General features: G+C 37.8%; 1 protein-coding gene across 7 annotated transcripts in view; it reads left to right on the plus strand.

The window, feature by feature from the left end:
* LOC131688868 (PDZ and LIM domain protein Zasp-like) overlaps nt 1–15,630 on the plus strand; it is a 218,001-nt gene that overhangs the window by 20,222 nt on the left and 182,149 nt on the right. For all 7 annotated transcript variants that reach the window (XM_058973454.1, XM_058973452.1, XM_058973453.1 and 4 more), the window contains exon 3: nt 14,716–14,752. The gene's annotated coding sequence lies outside the window, so the exon portion shown is untranslated. The remainder of the gene's footprint in view (nt 1–14,715; nt 14,753–15,630) is intronic.

A 15,630-nucleotide genomic window follows, 5' to 3' on the forward strand; every position in this document is an offset into this window, starting at 1 on the left:
AAGAAGAATTCTCAGAATATGTTTATGCGAAACAGCCTTTTCACTGTTATAATCAACATTCTGCAACAAGGTGGTAATAGACTTCCCCAGCTGATATGCGCATTGCATTGCATTGAAGTGGATGCTTTCTTAAGCTGTTACCCGAAAAAAATGGCGATTAAATGTTCCACTGGTTCGAGAAGGAAGGAGGACAGACTGATCGAAGAGTTTTGCCTCCCCTTACGTTTCGCAGCCACCTTTGTGAATGAATATCACAATTTTTTCCCACTACGCTAATGGAATATATCCTGTTGCAAGACTACATGTGGGAACTTTTTTCAAAATATGCTTGAACTATCCATATCCTTTTTGAAGTAGAATAGAAATAATTTCATATTTCCCGAGACTTATACGGAGCTAAACTTTCAATTACCCATTTGATCGCTTCGGTTGAAACAATTCTACGAGCAAATGATCAAGAATCATAAATACATGAGAAGATTTCAGAGACAGTCGACGGTACGCACCGTACATCCAGGAAAGTGTGCATCAAAAAGACAGTTGAGTACTTCATTTTCGTCAGATGAATATTCACCATTAGCAATTTTAGTTAAACTAAAATGAAACACTGTCGATTTCGAAAGCTACTTGTTTCATCATCTGGCGAGCCGACTTAAATGCCTCCGACCAGTTTCTGCATCAGCGATTCCAAGCTCTCCTACATAACTTTTTAAGTCCAGAAAGTTTAGTATTCTACCAAGGTCTTCCTAGAGGGGTTGTAGAAGCACGCATCACTCGAAGCTAACAAGCCTATTGATTTGCTGCTACTATTAGTGAGTATATTTTATTCAAGACCTCCTCCAAGTCAGGCCAGATCCCAGTTCTTACTTTTGGGATTAGGATATGTAACGATATCTAGCGAGTCGAGTTAGTCGGGCATGAGCTAGTTTGCGTAGTACTGTCGGAGTAGAGCTTTACATCAAATATCTCCTCACTCTCCTAGGGATTTGCATAACTGCTGATTACTAGTGTAATCCCATTTTGTCACAGCATGATACAACCTTTTTGAAATCATCAGAAGACGATAATTTTTATGCGTCAAATAATCCCAATAACGGACGTGTTTCCTGTCTATTTTTTGCAGCCATATTGACTGCGATAGTACAAATATCGCGAGTTGTGAGTTCGGATGTAAGACATGCGTAAATAGCACTATTCGCAAATATACAGGCACGAGGCATTCCACGTGGATTTTTCATGCAATTTTTGTTGATATCTACTAAACGGGTTAAGTAGATTTCCAACAGAAGTTCGTCGCTGTTGTGCTATCTTATGACAAACGCCATTTTGGGGTAGACTGAGTTAGATATGCCACATTACTCGTCTAACGAATCTCTACAAGATGGCGTTCCAGAATTTTGAAATTTTGCTTGGTTACTGAAATATAGCGAGAAAAATGATAAGACATTGTGAGTTTTTTGCTTCAAATCATAATATCTTAGGATTGGCTCAAGTTATAATAAAGTTTTAGTTGCTTTTATGTGTAAAAATGTCGTAGGAACACAATGGCATAATAATTTTCAAAAGAAAAATGCATGTATTGGGAGAAAAACGCAGTTTTAGCTTTAAACTGGAATTATTGCCTATTTGGCAACACTGTAACTAAAAATAACTATTTTTTCTAGATTCCCTGACTTATTTCCTTCAAAATGCATCCAACCGATTGTTTATAGACCAAATGAAGCCAAAGATATGAATTAAAGTTCATAATTAATGATTTTTTTCTATGGAAAATTTTTCATGCACGATTATAACACGTCATACAAATTTTTTCATCAATACACACCCATGACACGTGTGAGTGCAACTTTTGTTTACATTTTTAGTGAAAACTCGCAAGATAGTCAACCGATTTTCGAGAGATTAGTACAGAATAGGTAGAAGCATCAATTGTCTTCTCTGAATTGTTTCTATTATTTATAATTTTCAAGATATTCAATCTTAAACTTTAAAAATCGCTTTTCTCGAAATGTGCAAATTGGCGCTTGTTATAAGATAGTACAATAGCGACGAGTTTTGTTTGTGGAAATACGATTCTTGAATCAAAACTATGGAAACTTTTCCTTCCTGCACAAGGCGGGATAGATTCATAGTTGCTGTACTGTTTGTATTATTATTATTCAAATATTATGTTGAACGGAAACTAGTCATGAAAAAAATTATAACCGAAAAAGTGAAGTTTTGGTACCGGTTGTCTTAATTATTCTCGTCATACATATTATAACTATAAATTTTTGTTCGTCTCTCTGATCGTACCTGGAACTACAATAACCCAAATATTATTTAACATTACAAAAATTCACAATCCAATTATTTTTTAAACATAGTTTTATTCTTCTTCGCTTCATAGTCTAGCTAGCACGTTCACTTCCGTTAGGGTCATCTGCAACCGTTGATCTCCTTCCTTTACTGCTCGCTCGTTCTGTACTCCACACTATTTGCCTATTCGGTACAAGATTCTCGCGGCCGGAAAGGATGCCGTCGGTCTTCGTTGTGTTTCTCTCTGATTCCCCGATCATTAGTTGACCAACCACCCGTAGCACTTTGGGACTCGTTGATCAAACTTGATGTCCGAATTAATTCCCCTGCACTACCAAAGATCTCATATTTGAATTTTTTTGTGAGATTCCCAATCCTTATGGGATTGATTTGCGATCGTAGGCAGTGCACAAACCACACCTATATTCGACCGGAATTTAATTCTGCGGTCGGTTTGTGTTCTCTTACCCAGCTTTTCGACCAGTTTTGTCGTATTCGGTATAGTATGTCACGATGTTATAAAACACGCATCTTCTTGATTCACTTTACTACCGGTATTGACGTTATCGAGCTTCGTTAAACACGTTTCTGCCGGAATTGATGTGAACTCGGACCGCGTGTTTTTTCGCCACTTCGCATTCCATGTTAAAGCAACTTTGCTGTGCTGTGCAGTTTGCATGCGAATATCACACTTGGCAAAATTTTCTTCAAAAATGATGCTGAAGTTAACGCCAACATCACTGATGAGCGATATCGAGACATGCTAGAGAGCTATTTCCAAATAGTTTCATACAATATATGCAAAATCTGTGATCTCTTTAAGATAGGGTAACAAGTTAAACGGCCGTTACCACGTTAACGATGCTCAATAAACAAATCATATTGAAAAAATGTTATGTCAATTGGCCACCGAATCCTTTCGATTCGATGCCATTGATTTATATCAATTTTTAAAATGTAAGAAAACCTTTACAGTTAAGTGAGGTTGCAGTAACATCACACGGCAAATGCCTATGTCCTGCACCGCTATTTCAGTAAAAATCACCTTACTGGATTCGGTAATTTCCGTGCGGTTGTGGTAACACTATATACAGCTACTAGAAGATACCAAACATGGTGGATTTTAATCGCCTAGAGCGAACTCTAAAATGGCTTGAAACTTTGTTGAAATATAGACGAAAGGTAGAAGATAAGATTATTCATAAGCAACATGAACATGTGAAAGTTATTCATTACGCACTTAACAATTAAGAGCATCTAGCAAGCAGCATCAGTAAAATTCGGTAGGATATTGCAAGTGACACATCCAGTAATACCCGTCGTCAACATCATGAGCGGCGTTTCCCCCTGACAGAAAAAAATCACCCAACATTTACGACGACCCCGAAATATTATTCTACCGAAAACACCCAGCATTCTACCGTACATCAGTGGTACCGTGTGCGAGAAAATTTATTCAGCAAATCTGTACCGCCCAACAAAAAAACACATGCAAATCGCTCCCGCTTTCTCGCCAGCATCCCGCTCGTCGGAAATGAAAATCAACCACGAAAACAGACGGTGAAAAACGAGTCCACGCTCAGTGGCTGCCAGATTGGTCCTAAAAATAGACCCTGCCTCAAACACAAACGGATTATCCCACCATGCGGAGGAAATACACATCGTACGGTACAAGTTCACTCATACCAACACAAACTACCACGAACGGTTGGAAAACTGCTGTTTGTCTGATCTACCGACACTTCGTGCCAAGTGGGTGGTGATCTTGGAAGGTATCAACAACAACGGTACCACCTGTCAAACACTCGGATGACGGGTTGGTACCAAGACTGCACCTACTTGTGTCATTACGGGCTTTTCTTTTTGCTTGCGTAGAACCCCGAACGATACCACCGCGTACCCATAGTCTCGTGGTTTACGATCAATTAGGTGTCTACATATTTTTTTTATCACAGGGCATTTACTCATTTCACGCTAGAACCGCATGCGGGCAGACCTGGGTGGAAAATATAAATAATGTTTACCTTCATGTTCGTGCATTACAAAATTTTGACTTGAAATAGGTTAGGGTTATTAACGGCACCGAGACTGTTGCAATCGAGAACTTGGAAAGGTAAACAAAGTGAAAGGGAAAACAGGTGATCGAATTGTGCCAACGGAAGGAAAATATTTTGAAAAGATCGTTATACATGTGGATAAATCTTCTCTGATTCGGTTGTGTGATGTCTAATTTCACACAACTGACACAAGCAATGTGCAAATTGATTATTGGTTTGTAGTAGAAGCAACACTTTTAAAATCATTCAGTCTGGAACTAAGACGATAATTTCAACACAAATCGACCGATTTGAATATACAGAATCGAAACTCAACGACTAGTCTGATTCGATTGACGGTTTCACAAGGAATGAGTTTTTTCTGAATCGATGAAACCGATCAAGTCTTCTTACTGGACCACAGCCCCATCATTTGACTAAAAAGATTTAGTTCCAGATTTCACTGGTTAGCAAGTTAGTTGTATTTCAAACGGATATGTGTGGAAATTCGATTGTTTTTACAAAGACATAGAATAGTCTATTATCAGCAATTCTTTTAAATCTTCCTTCCTTTCTCGCTTCGTTTAAAAATAACAGAATTTAAAGCGAAAAGATGGCACTGCTAATGACAGCGTATGATTTTCATATGACTATAAGAAAGGCAGATACGCTTCTGAAGACACCCTTCCTTGTCGGTTTGCCAGTTATTAGTATAGAATGTGATGAAAGGTACGCTTTTTTGCCATTTCAACAAATTGCTTGCTAAATTAGAATTTTTTGACACATTTTGTCAATTTCTTACTGCTAATAAATTCTGGAACTATCACCTTAGAAGGAGCAACGTAATGATTCTCATCGTTTTTAACGATGCAATAATGGTTTGGTGGGCAGTTAGTGTAGAGCAGAACGTTTCGTTGTGTTCTGAACAAAATTAACTGTTATGTTCAACTTTTTTGCAGTATCTCGAATAGATACATTTGGATGGTGCTCGAACTCGTGTTATGACATTTTAGTCTGCTTTAAATCCACAGGATGACATTTTCTACTGCTACCAACTTTCAGTTACATTATTGGATACTTCTTCAATAATGTCATCATATATGGCAGGGTTGAATAAGAGATAGGAGAATTTTCAGCAATCCAATAAAATTTATCCAATCCATTAGATACGATCCACCAAAGTTTTCGCTGTGGCTAAAATTATTCTAGCCATTCTAAAATATTTTCAGAGAATGTTTTAGTTATTATGATTTGTACGGTTAAAAGTTTTTGACATTTTATGCTCTAAATTGTTTTCGAATGCAATTTTTGGATGTAGCCGATTTTGTTTAAACTAGGAGTAGGTAACAGAATAAAAATGATGAATTTGTATGATGCTATTTCCACATCTGAAAACTATGCACGATTTTAAACGGATGGAACCATTGCGTCAAAATTTGACGCATAATATCGCAACCAGTCACCAGTCACACGACGGTCGAAATATTGAAACGCACAACATGTATGGCAAAGGATCCGAAATATGTCACACTTTATTACGCGCATTTGTCTTCAGATCTTATGGTGCATCCTGAGCTCTAACATACAACTGGCACTCAAAATATTCACAAATAATTTTACTTGCAAAATAAGCTATTAGCATGTCCTTAACTCTGATCCCAACGCTTTCCTCATATGTGGAAACTGCAACACATTTTTGTACGTAAACAATAGAACAAGAAGTAACGATCCTAAATCCCGCGCGTGATTCCATATGCCATCACCAGACATGACTCGCGCAATTTTATACTAATAGCTTACTCGAACATGTTCAAATTTTGTACTTGATGAACACAGTATACATTAAGCTGTTTTTCTATGTTTAATACATCACAATTCGTTCAACTATCATGTCGTAAACTATATGTTTACGACATGATAGTTGAACGAATTGTGATGTATTAAATGCTGAGAAAAATATGTTTTTTTCGCCTACTTAATTAGTCGTTGGTTGGGGAACTGCCACTACACATTGAAACACCTCAGCTGGCCAATTCTAATGTTTTCCTATAAGTGGTAATCTTTTGCAAGGAATCCTCGCCATCCTCCTACTCAAAGGTATTTCAGATCATTCGTCTCTCTGGTTTAGTGATTACTGGATCCAGAAACCAGTGCAGTGACCGGTTGACACCGTACCACACTCATCGCCGTTTGCTCATTGAGTCATAATCTTGCAGCGCCCCACGATGTGGAGTATACCTGATGTGGATTTTGGAGTCGATTCGAAAACGCCATTTGAGAAATCGAGGGAACTCTACTGGCGCTTATACTATGTGAAACAAAAAAGAAATTATATACCACATTACAAACAAACTCTTTAGTCGAATAATCATGCCCGAAATACTAATTACGTGACCACCAAGAACATGTTAGACAAGCTTTAATGGTTCCCTTTTGTCACTAGTTTGCCAGTTTTGCTTTACTAACCATATCGCGAGTGGCGACGTGAAAACTGACGAATAGCTTAAAGCAGCATGTGATGTGGCGCTGTAGCATGCAACGAATCCATCTCCAAGAAGACTGTAACAAATGTAACCAAGTAAATAAACAACATGGTAGCTGATGAAACGCGATTAAAGGGCCTTGATTGACAATGAATCGTATGCGAAAAGTGGTTTTAAACGGGTGCGCACCATAAATACGTTAGGCATACATACGTTTGGCAAAAATAAGTTTGGCATAATATATGTTGGCATAATGTATGTTAGGTATACCGGACAATTGGCATATATGACTTAATTTACTGTAGATTTTAACCTTTGGCTCGTCGAATAAGAAAAATCTATGCTATGCTGCACCATCCCATCGAGTTTAAGCTTAAACGAAAAAACTGCAAAGTCAACAAACTATGCAAGACCCTTATATACAATTTTTTTTTGTATTTTTCTCCGTATTTTGCAAAGTTCCAGCTGGCTTAGGGGGGTAAGGATTTAAGCAAGAATAAAAAAATATTTTTTGCGAATTTTTTTAGAACTCTGGGTGAAGCGAATTGATCAAAAAATGTGTGTATTATATGACACATTTCAATAATATTAATTAATTTTTTCATGCAAAAATATCGACAAGCGACTCGGTGATGAAGCTTTTTGTAGAACGTCTTTAAAAAAAAACCCGATTTGCGGTGTTAACTGCCATTCAAAAGCTACGTAACCGATTTATTTCAAATTTTGCATACATATTCTATGTAATAAACACCTACGTTGATTTACAATATCGACCAGAACATTAATAATTTTCAATTTCACATATTGTAGTAAATTTTTTCATCCTCAAACATTGCCCTAAATGTATATTATACCAAATTGGTTCGTATTATCGTAATTTTGTAAAAATAAAATGTCAAAAAAGTACTTTTTCGGCCGAAAGAGGTAGTGCCCCCCTTAAGTTATAGTCCACTGAGATTGCACGAGGCTATTCTAGAGGTTCAAGACCAACAATTAAGCGCATAAAAGCAAAGAATGTTTTACCCACAACACCAGACTCCCCCCTTAAAGGAGAAATGTGTTCTTAGAGGCTTGCCTTGCATCAAGCATGTATGTAAGCATTAAATACAAATGACTTCTCAATACTAAATGTTCAGTCTGCTTCTTATATTTGAACAAAGATTTTTTGAAATTTATGGCAAAATAAAATGTTTGTTAAATTAAAGCAGTTTTCTATAAGCTTATCTTAGTTGACCGCCCGTGAGTTTACCGCGATACTTGGAAGTAGTACATCATACTCAACATGTCACCTAAAGAGACTAATATTATTGTATGATCAATAACGTAGATGGCCACGCCCATGCTGGGATGTTAGTTCAACACTTGTGACTGTTATGACCGAGGGATTCTCTGCATCATCCACAAGGATTAATGTTAGTAGTCAGGGTCAGAATGTATCTTGGTAGACATAGTGATTTAGCTAAATACTCACACCCTTAATTCAACGTTCGAATAGGCATTTTAATAATTATTCTTCCGCGGACTGTTACATAAAAGGATAAAGCCGCGTGGAATATAACAGAGGGATCTATTCATTTAAGGACAATATCTTAGCAATATGTACGAAGGTCGTTCACGAACAATTTCCGAGAATTCGAAACGAGCAATTTGAACTTCGAACAGCTGGCCAGCGGGAGTATTTCTTCTTATTAACACTTCAATACAGTAATGTTTCGATTATATCACGCTTATATATCCATATATGTATACAGGTATCTGTGTATATACATAAGGGTGGGACAAAAATTAGATTCCAGCTCCGAGCAACTTTTTAGGTACCATTTGGGTCCTAGAACAACTGTGCAAATTCTTAGCTCGATCGGTGAAACTATATTTTTGCGCCCACTGTTTAAAGTTTACATGGGATTTTGCATGTGAAAATTAACTTTTACAAAATAATTCCTTCAGGAGGCGCCCATTACTTGCTAAAAATAAATCGTTATGTGACTTTTATAGGAAATTCAACAAAGAAACAAAGTATCGAAAACCACAAAACGAGCTGACACTTGAGAAAAAAGTTATTAAGCAGAAACCGATTGATGCTCTGACGATTGACAAAATAATCATTTTTTCTAGCACCACTACTGTTGGTTGTCCAATTATAAGAAATTTTATTTCAATCCTCTCTTAATGTGTTTAAATCGTTTATCTACACTATTTGGCCACTTTGCAAGGTTTTGAAGGATAAATTGAGGCTTCTTTTGTACATAATAAGAGAAAGTTAAAAAATGTGTGTATAATTAGACCGTAAGAAGCAGTGATGCTACACAGAAAAAAATATTTTGTGATTTTAAATTTATTTTCATGGACCTATTTGGAGCATAAATATAAATGTAAAATTAAGTTCCAGCACAAATATACATAACTTGTCGTACTTTTTTCAGCGATATTTAATGTAATTTTACACGTTTATTGGAAATTACAGTTTCATTAAACGGCAAACCAATGCTCTTGAATGTATTTTTAATCCCGTATTGCTGTAAAATAAATGACATGTAATATTACATGACCGAAAGTGTAAAATCACATGCTTTCTGATGCTCTCATTGAGTGTATCGAATTCAACTTAATTTTCAATAAAATTTTTTATTCAAGCTTTGTATGTTTTCATTCGTATTGATTTACATGCCTTTTAATTTTCATTATTTTTTGGTGTAAATGAAAAGTGAAATTTTCATCAATCTTCCGGGCATCAATCGGTTTTTACTTAATAACTTTTTCCACAAGTATCAGATCGTTTTGCAGTCCTCTAGACTTTGTTTCCTTGACAAATTTGCTATAAAAATCAGACATCTATTTATTTTTAGGAGGTAACGGGCGACTCTTGGAAGAATTAATTTGCAAAAGACTATTTCCCCACACGAAATCCCATGTAAACTTTAAAACGCGGTCGCAAAAATACAGTTTCACCTATCGAGCTAAACATTTGCAAAGTTGTTCTGGGATCTAAATGGGACCCAAAAAGTTACTCGGAGTAAATCAGTATGTATATATTTAAATGACTATATATGTATGTACCTTATTATATTTTTGCCTTTCTCATATAGAAAGGTTATGCAATCGCTCTAAAAATCCGGAGGGCCGAATGTCATATGCCATTCGACTCAGTTCGTCGAGATCGGAAAATGTCTGTGTGTGTATGTATGTGTGTATGAAGAAAAAAATGTCACCTCTGTTTCTCAAAAGGTACAACCTTCCCATCGGCTGCTATTGAATTTTTTGTTCTGGTTCCGGAGTCACGGGTTGAAGAGTGCGGCTACACAGCAAATTCCAAATGACTTTAAAATGCATAAAACATTGAGATTTGATTAAATCTCGAAAAACGAAAATTGACTTTTTTGACATTGGCACATTTTTGTCTTTCTCATATAAAAAGGTTACGCCATCGCTCTAAAAATCGTCAACCTAATCCCGGAAAAAAAATTTTTTGGCTTGTATAGGCTTTGGTAGGAGTGTGCAGTAAGGGGTTGCTACTTTAAAATTATACTAGTTTAAAATTTATTAACGGATCTTCCTCCTTTATTCGCCGCTTGGTGCAAGCGATGTTTCAGTGTCAACATATAGTTTCTCAAAATCGTGGCTGTCGATCCATTGTAATATGTGCAAATCGTACTGAATATGTAATATACATGTCCACCAATGTATTGAACATAATGAACCATAGAATCGTAGTTTGGACAAATGAGAAAGGCACAATTGCACCACTAGGTGGATAAAAACAGGTTTTTTATACATATATACATCCATCTCTATGTATATAACTAGGCGTGATAAAATTGAAACATTACTGTTATTATTTCCAAAATTTGCAGTACAAAGCAAGCGAACAAAAAGTATAAAAGATATCCCAAATAAATGTGAAGAAATTCACTGCGAAATGTTAATAACAAGTTGGCATCCCTACTCTCCCTATCAGACACGTTTCCATAATTGGATTAAATGCCCAATTGCAAACGACATGTTTATTATGTGCAATAAATATAATAAACACAACGACAAGAGCTCTTGATCCATCAGCGGCCCAGAAGAAGAATGGACGAGAGAAGAGCAAAATTAGCATAGACCGACTACCATATGAGCGGTTCAAACACGAAAGAGTGACGCAGAGTACTGAACTGGATGATTTTGAAGAAAGGACCAGAAGTGCGATTTTACGAAGTTTTCGCTTCCGATATCCCTTCATTTTCTGACAGAGTGAAGTTCTGGAGTGTTGAAAAGTTGACCACTACTGTTTAGGAAAGCAAAAGTAGTACACAGCTAGTGTCAGACCTTCATGAGACCTCAAGAAGTTACTTTTGGAGGTATTCGTCAATGTAGATTTGTCGGTAGACGGTTTCAGATTTAGTAAAAAAAAACTATCTTATTTGACACATCTACAGATCGATTGGCACACAAAAAAATTTGTGCAATTCGACAGCGCCATCTTAGGCCAATTCAATAAATTTACTAGCATAAAGTTTTGCTTTTTTAAAGTGGTTTTTAAATCAAAGCTTTGAAAGTTATACTTTGGCGTGGAAGAGTCCGTATACTAAGATATGCTGTGTAGAAATCAGAGCTGCAAATTTTTTTTTTTTTGTTGTTTTGAACTTGAAGGAAGAACAAATCTCAAATCATGCCCTACTATGTTCAATTCGCAGTTATTCGTTTACATCATTCATTCAAACAGTCGAGCTGCTCAATCATTTTCCTTTCATTTACCCAGTGAATATCTCTGTACTGGGATATTGACTAGATTTTTCAAGCAAAACTACTCTGAACATACTTCTTACTGTTCATTTATGCTTGAAAACGTAAAATATGTCAACATTTAACCTAAACTGGCTTCTACAGAGCAGATGACAACTTTGGTTGGTGAATGAAAAAGCATCAATTTGAAATGAAGGCGTACGGTTTGGTTATGAAAATCCCGCCAACTTGAAAGTGAATGATTAAGGGAGGCTTTGAATTTGAATCATGGTTGGGTTTGATTGAGCTGAAAGTTGGCATTTGAAAATGAAAATTTGCACCACTGGTAGAAATAGACTTCATCCTTTACGGCTGTTGTACAACCGCCAGAAGAAAGCTGAATCGTTGGTACACAACCATATATCAGTGATCCACTCAACACAGAATGGATAAGGGCTATGATGTAAAACGTTAAGGTCCGTCCAGATTAAGTCTTCGGTACGGTATACCTTGACCTAGGAACTTCTAGCGTGTTGTTAGTCGCCTCTTACGACATGGGAGCAGATTCCCAGTGGTTAGCTGAAATAGTGCGGCGGGCTAAAATCTTTTTAGCCCGCCGCAAGCCACACGATTTAATTTAAGCAGTTTTTTTTTCAATTATAGAGGTTTTAACCTTAGGGTCATTCGCCTCTTCGGGTTAGAAAAATCTCTTAGGAAAAATTTCTAACCCTATGTGCGGGGTCGGCACTCGAACCCAGGTGCGCTGCGTACAAGGCAATCGATTTACCATTACGCTACGCCCACTCCCTTAAGCAGTTTTCTATAAGACCGAAAAAGCGCAAAAGTCAAATTTTTTCGGTTATGCCAATGATCTATTATGCCTAACGTGCATTATACCTAACGTATATTACGCCTACCTTCGATTATACCTTATTTTGTTATGCCTAACGTCTATTATGCCCTATGTACGCAAGCCTAATGGGGTGCACCCATTTTAGTCAAATCCAGGGATTCATTTCGTATAACGTTCCTGCTTGCAGCAAGCTTGCTGGTCGATTTGTTATCTCTGATAGGTTCGTGAAAGAAATTATAGTTTGGAAAATGATCTGATACTGTGGCAAATATACCGTTGTTATGTCGGATTACATGAATATGAATTCAGAAGAGGGGTTCATGTCTTTGAGTACGAAAGTGACCCTGTTGGCTTCGTACCACTCCAAGACAATATTTGAATAGTGGCACAAAGCTAGATCCGGCCAGAAGATCGTAGGGCCCTAGTGTTGCTTCAACAGAGATAGCAAACGCTTCTTTAGATACTCCTTGAAGTAGATTTCCCCTTCACAGTACCGGCAGTCACGAACGGCGCATTTGCCACATGAGAGGATTGCTTGCTAAACCATGTATCTATTGGCAAACTTTGAAAGTTTCTGCTTCCTTGCTTTCTCCGGAATATTGTGCTGGATGGTAAAAGAAAAGTACCCCCGGAAAGCGGCCGGAATTCCGCCTTGATGTAAGTCTCATCATCCATGATGAGACAATGTGGCTTAGTCAGCATCTGGATGTACAGTATTCGGGCACGTGACTTTCCCACCGCACAACTTTTTGGCCACATCTCTAACCGAAGCATTAGGATTCCGCTTTAACGCTTTCACTGCAGAACTATTTTAATTGTTCGATTTTATATTTCGATTCCATCTTATCCAATTGTTAAATCAGTGGTGTTTTTGTCTAAACTTGGACGTTTTCTGAGCCGTGAACAACTCGAGAATTTTGATAGCAATTATCATTCACGTCAGAATATAATTATTTGATTTGCTCATTTCATAATTTCTTTACACGAAGCTCACACTGAATATCGTACGAACAATCTCTAGGTCACAGACGCCATCTGTTTTTATTACATGCTCCGCACATTTCTTTCACACTTTCTTTCCCGGTGTCTCGGACTCAGTCAGTAATCCCTTCAAACGAGATCAAGATCAGAACCTATTTTTATCGCACCTCAACAACTTTGTCCCGTGTGTAGCCCTTTCAAAATATGTTTATCACAATTATTTAACTTCATAATAAGGTTTTGAAAAAAATCATGAAAAGACCCCAATGACGAATTGTGCTCTGTTTGCAGTTCAGTGATCGTTTATTTTTGTTCCCTTCAAAATCGGAACCTTGAATCACAGCCGAATTCCACACCGGCAATCATCAAACTCACCGTCACCAGCAACCGTTCGAATGAATCTGTAATATCTCCTCTCCGTGTGGCCTGAGCAGGCGTCAGCCTGATGCCAAAAATAACTCCTGCGACAATTCTTCATGATTTATTTTTAAATTGGGACATTTTTTGCCTCGTTTGAGAGGGCGGTAGGATTAATTGGCGCGGCACCCCCCCCCCCCCTCCCCCACCAGACTTTTCTCCTTCAGTTGGAAATGTAGTTCATCTTATGCGTGGTGTCACCTCCATCACGTTACCGCACCACCGGAATGACCGCCGAGTCCTGTACTCGTCAGTTTATTTGCACTAATAACTCGCTCTGCCAACGCCAATGGCGTGTGTTTATCAAAGAATGCTAAACCACAGTAAAATGCAAAAAGAGGCTGCCGTGCGACGCCGGTGCCCCGACCGGTACATACACCGTACGTAGGAGGGTTACACCTAAATACTAACCCGTACCGTACCGAGACTGTACTCCGACGACGCAACGACGAGCGGTTGATCTGTTGGTCGAGAATGGCGCGATATTTTACCTCGCACTTTTGGTGAACTTGTTCTATGTGCAGATAATTTGTTTAAACTTGAAATTCCTTTCAAATGATTGGGTAAGTCGAGTTGCTGTGGTTGAATGCGGACAGACTGTGAGGAGGGCTGTAGAAGTATTGGAATGTTTTTTTTTCTCGAGATGATCGGAAACAGAACATAAAAATAGAAAATTGTCGAATTTCTTTAAATAACGTTTCTGATTATTAGTCACCAGTTCTAATTGTGTTGTACAGTTGGATACGTTTCATGTCTGTTTCATCGACTTCTATTGCATATTTCTTACAAATTAGTCTGTATGAGTACTTATTTTCAATAGAAAAGTTGTATACTACAAACCAACACCGTAAATAATTCTGGTCCTTTGAAAACAAAAGAGTGTAATATGATTAAGTTATTATACGGAACAATAAACGTTTTATTTTTTTCTCATTTTTTCCAGATCTTCAACAACTCTAGGAGCATTTAAATCTATACAGGTAAGTTACCAAGAGTTCGTCACAACTACGTCGAACTTTTGAAGCAGCATCGCCATCGTCACGTCACTTCCCCATTCAGATGCCAAATTGATCCGTCAGCATCCATTATACTCAGCTGATTGGTTTCGATAGATCCGCGTGTCATCGTCTTCATCATCGAGTTGGGCGTATTCGAAAATAGATATCCCAACAATCACAAAGAACTGGCACTGCACTCAAACGTGGAGCGTGGTGTGCTACATTGTACTGTTTAACGAAATCGCGGAATAGCAAACAGATTCCGGCAGTCTCAGCCGCAGTAGCAGCAACAGCAGCCGCCCCCAATTTCTTAATCCCCTTAATTTGCCAAAATGATCTCATGCTAGCTCAGGGTGTGATCGACAGAGATGAGGAAATTATCTAGTTCCACGGCTTCCAACCAAATGCGATCGGTCGGTCGTGATCGGAGTGTTTCAACAGAGAAAGAAAAAAAAGCGGAGGGATTCATTCATAACTTTCTACTTCGATTTCAAGAAATGCAAACATTTATTCGACACAATTTATTGCTCGGTTCTAGGTACGCGCTCGGGCTGTGTGGGATGTAAAAGTATCTTTATCCTGCTGTTTGTTGTTGTTGTTATCATTTTTACTCCTCCGGGAAAGCCACAATCGATTGTTTTGACTACAACTAGAGGCAATTTAAACAAATTCGATTTTCATTGTGGTATTTTTAGAGTTGTGTGGTTTTTATTGTGGCACACTGCGTTGGCATGGTCATCATTCTTCTCTGTGGGGGTTGATGAGTTCATCTTCCATTCGGTCAAAGGTTTTGTCGCTTCAGTGTTACCATGTGTACAACCTCCTTCAAACACGCAAGTATTCGCCGAATTTTAAAAATA

Source organism: Topomyia yanbarensis, chromosome 3 (assembly GCF_030247195.1).
Source record: "Topomyia yanbarensis strain Yona2022 chromosome 3, ASM3024719v1, whole genome shotgun sequence".
In the NCBI taxonomy this organism is placed as follows: Eukaryota; Metazoa; Arthropoda; class Insecta; order Diptera; family Culicidae; genus Topomyia; species Topomyia yanbarensis.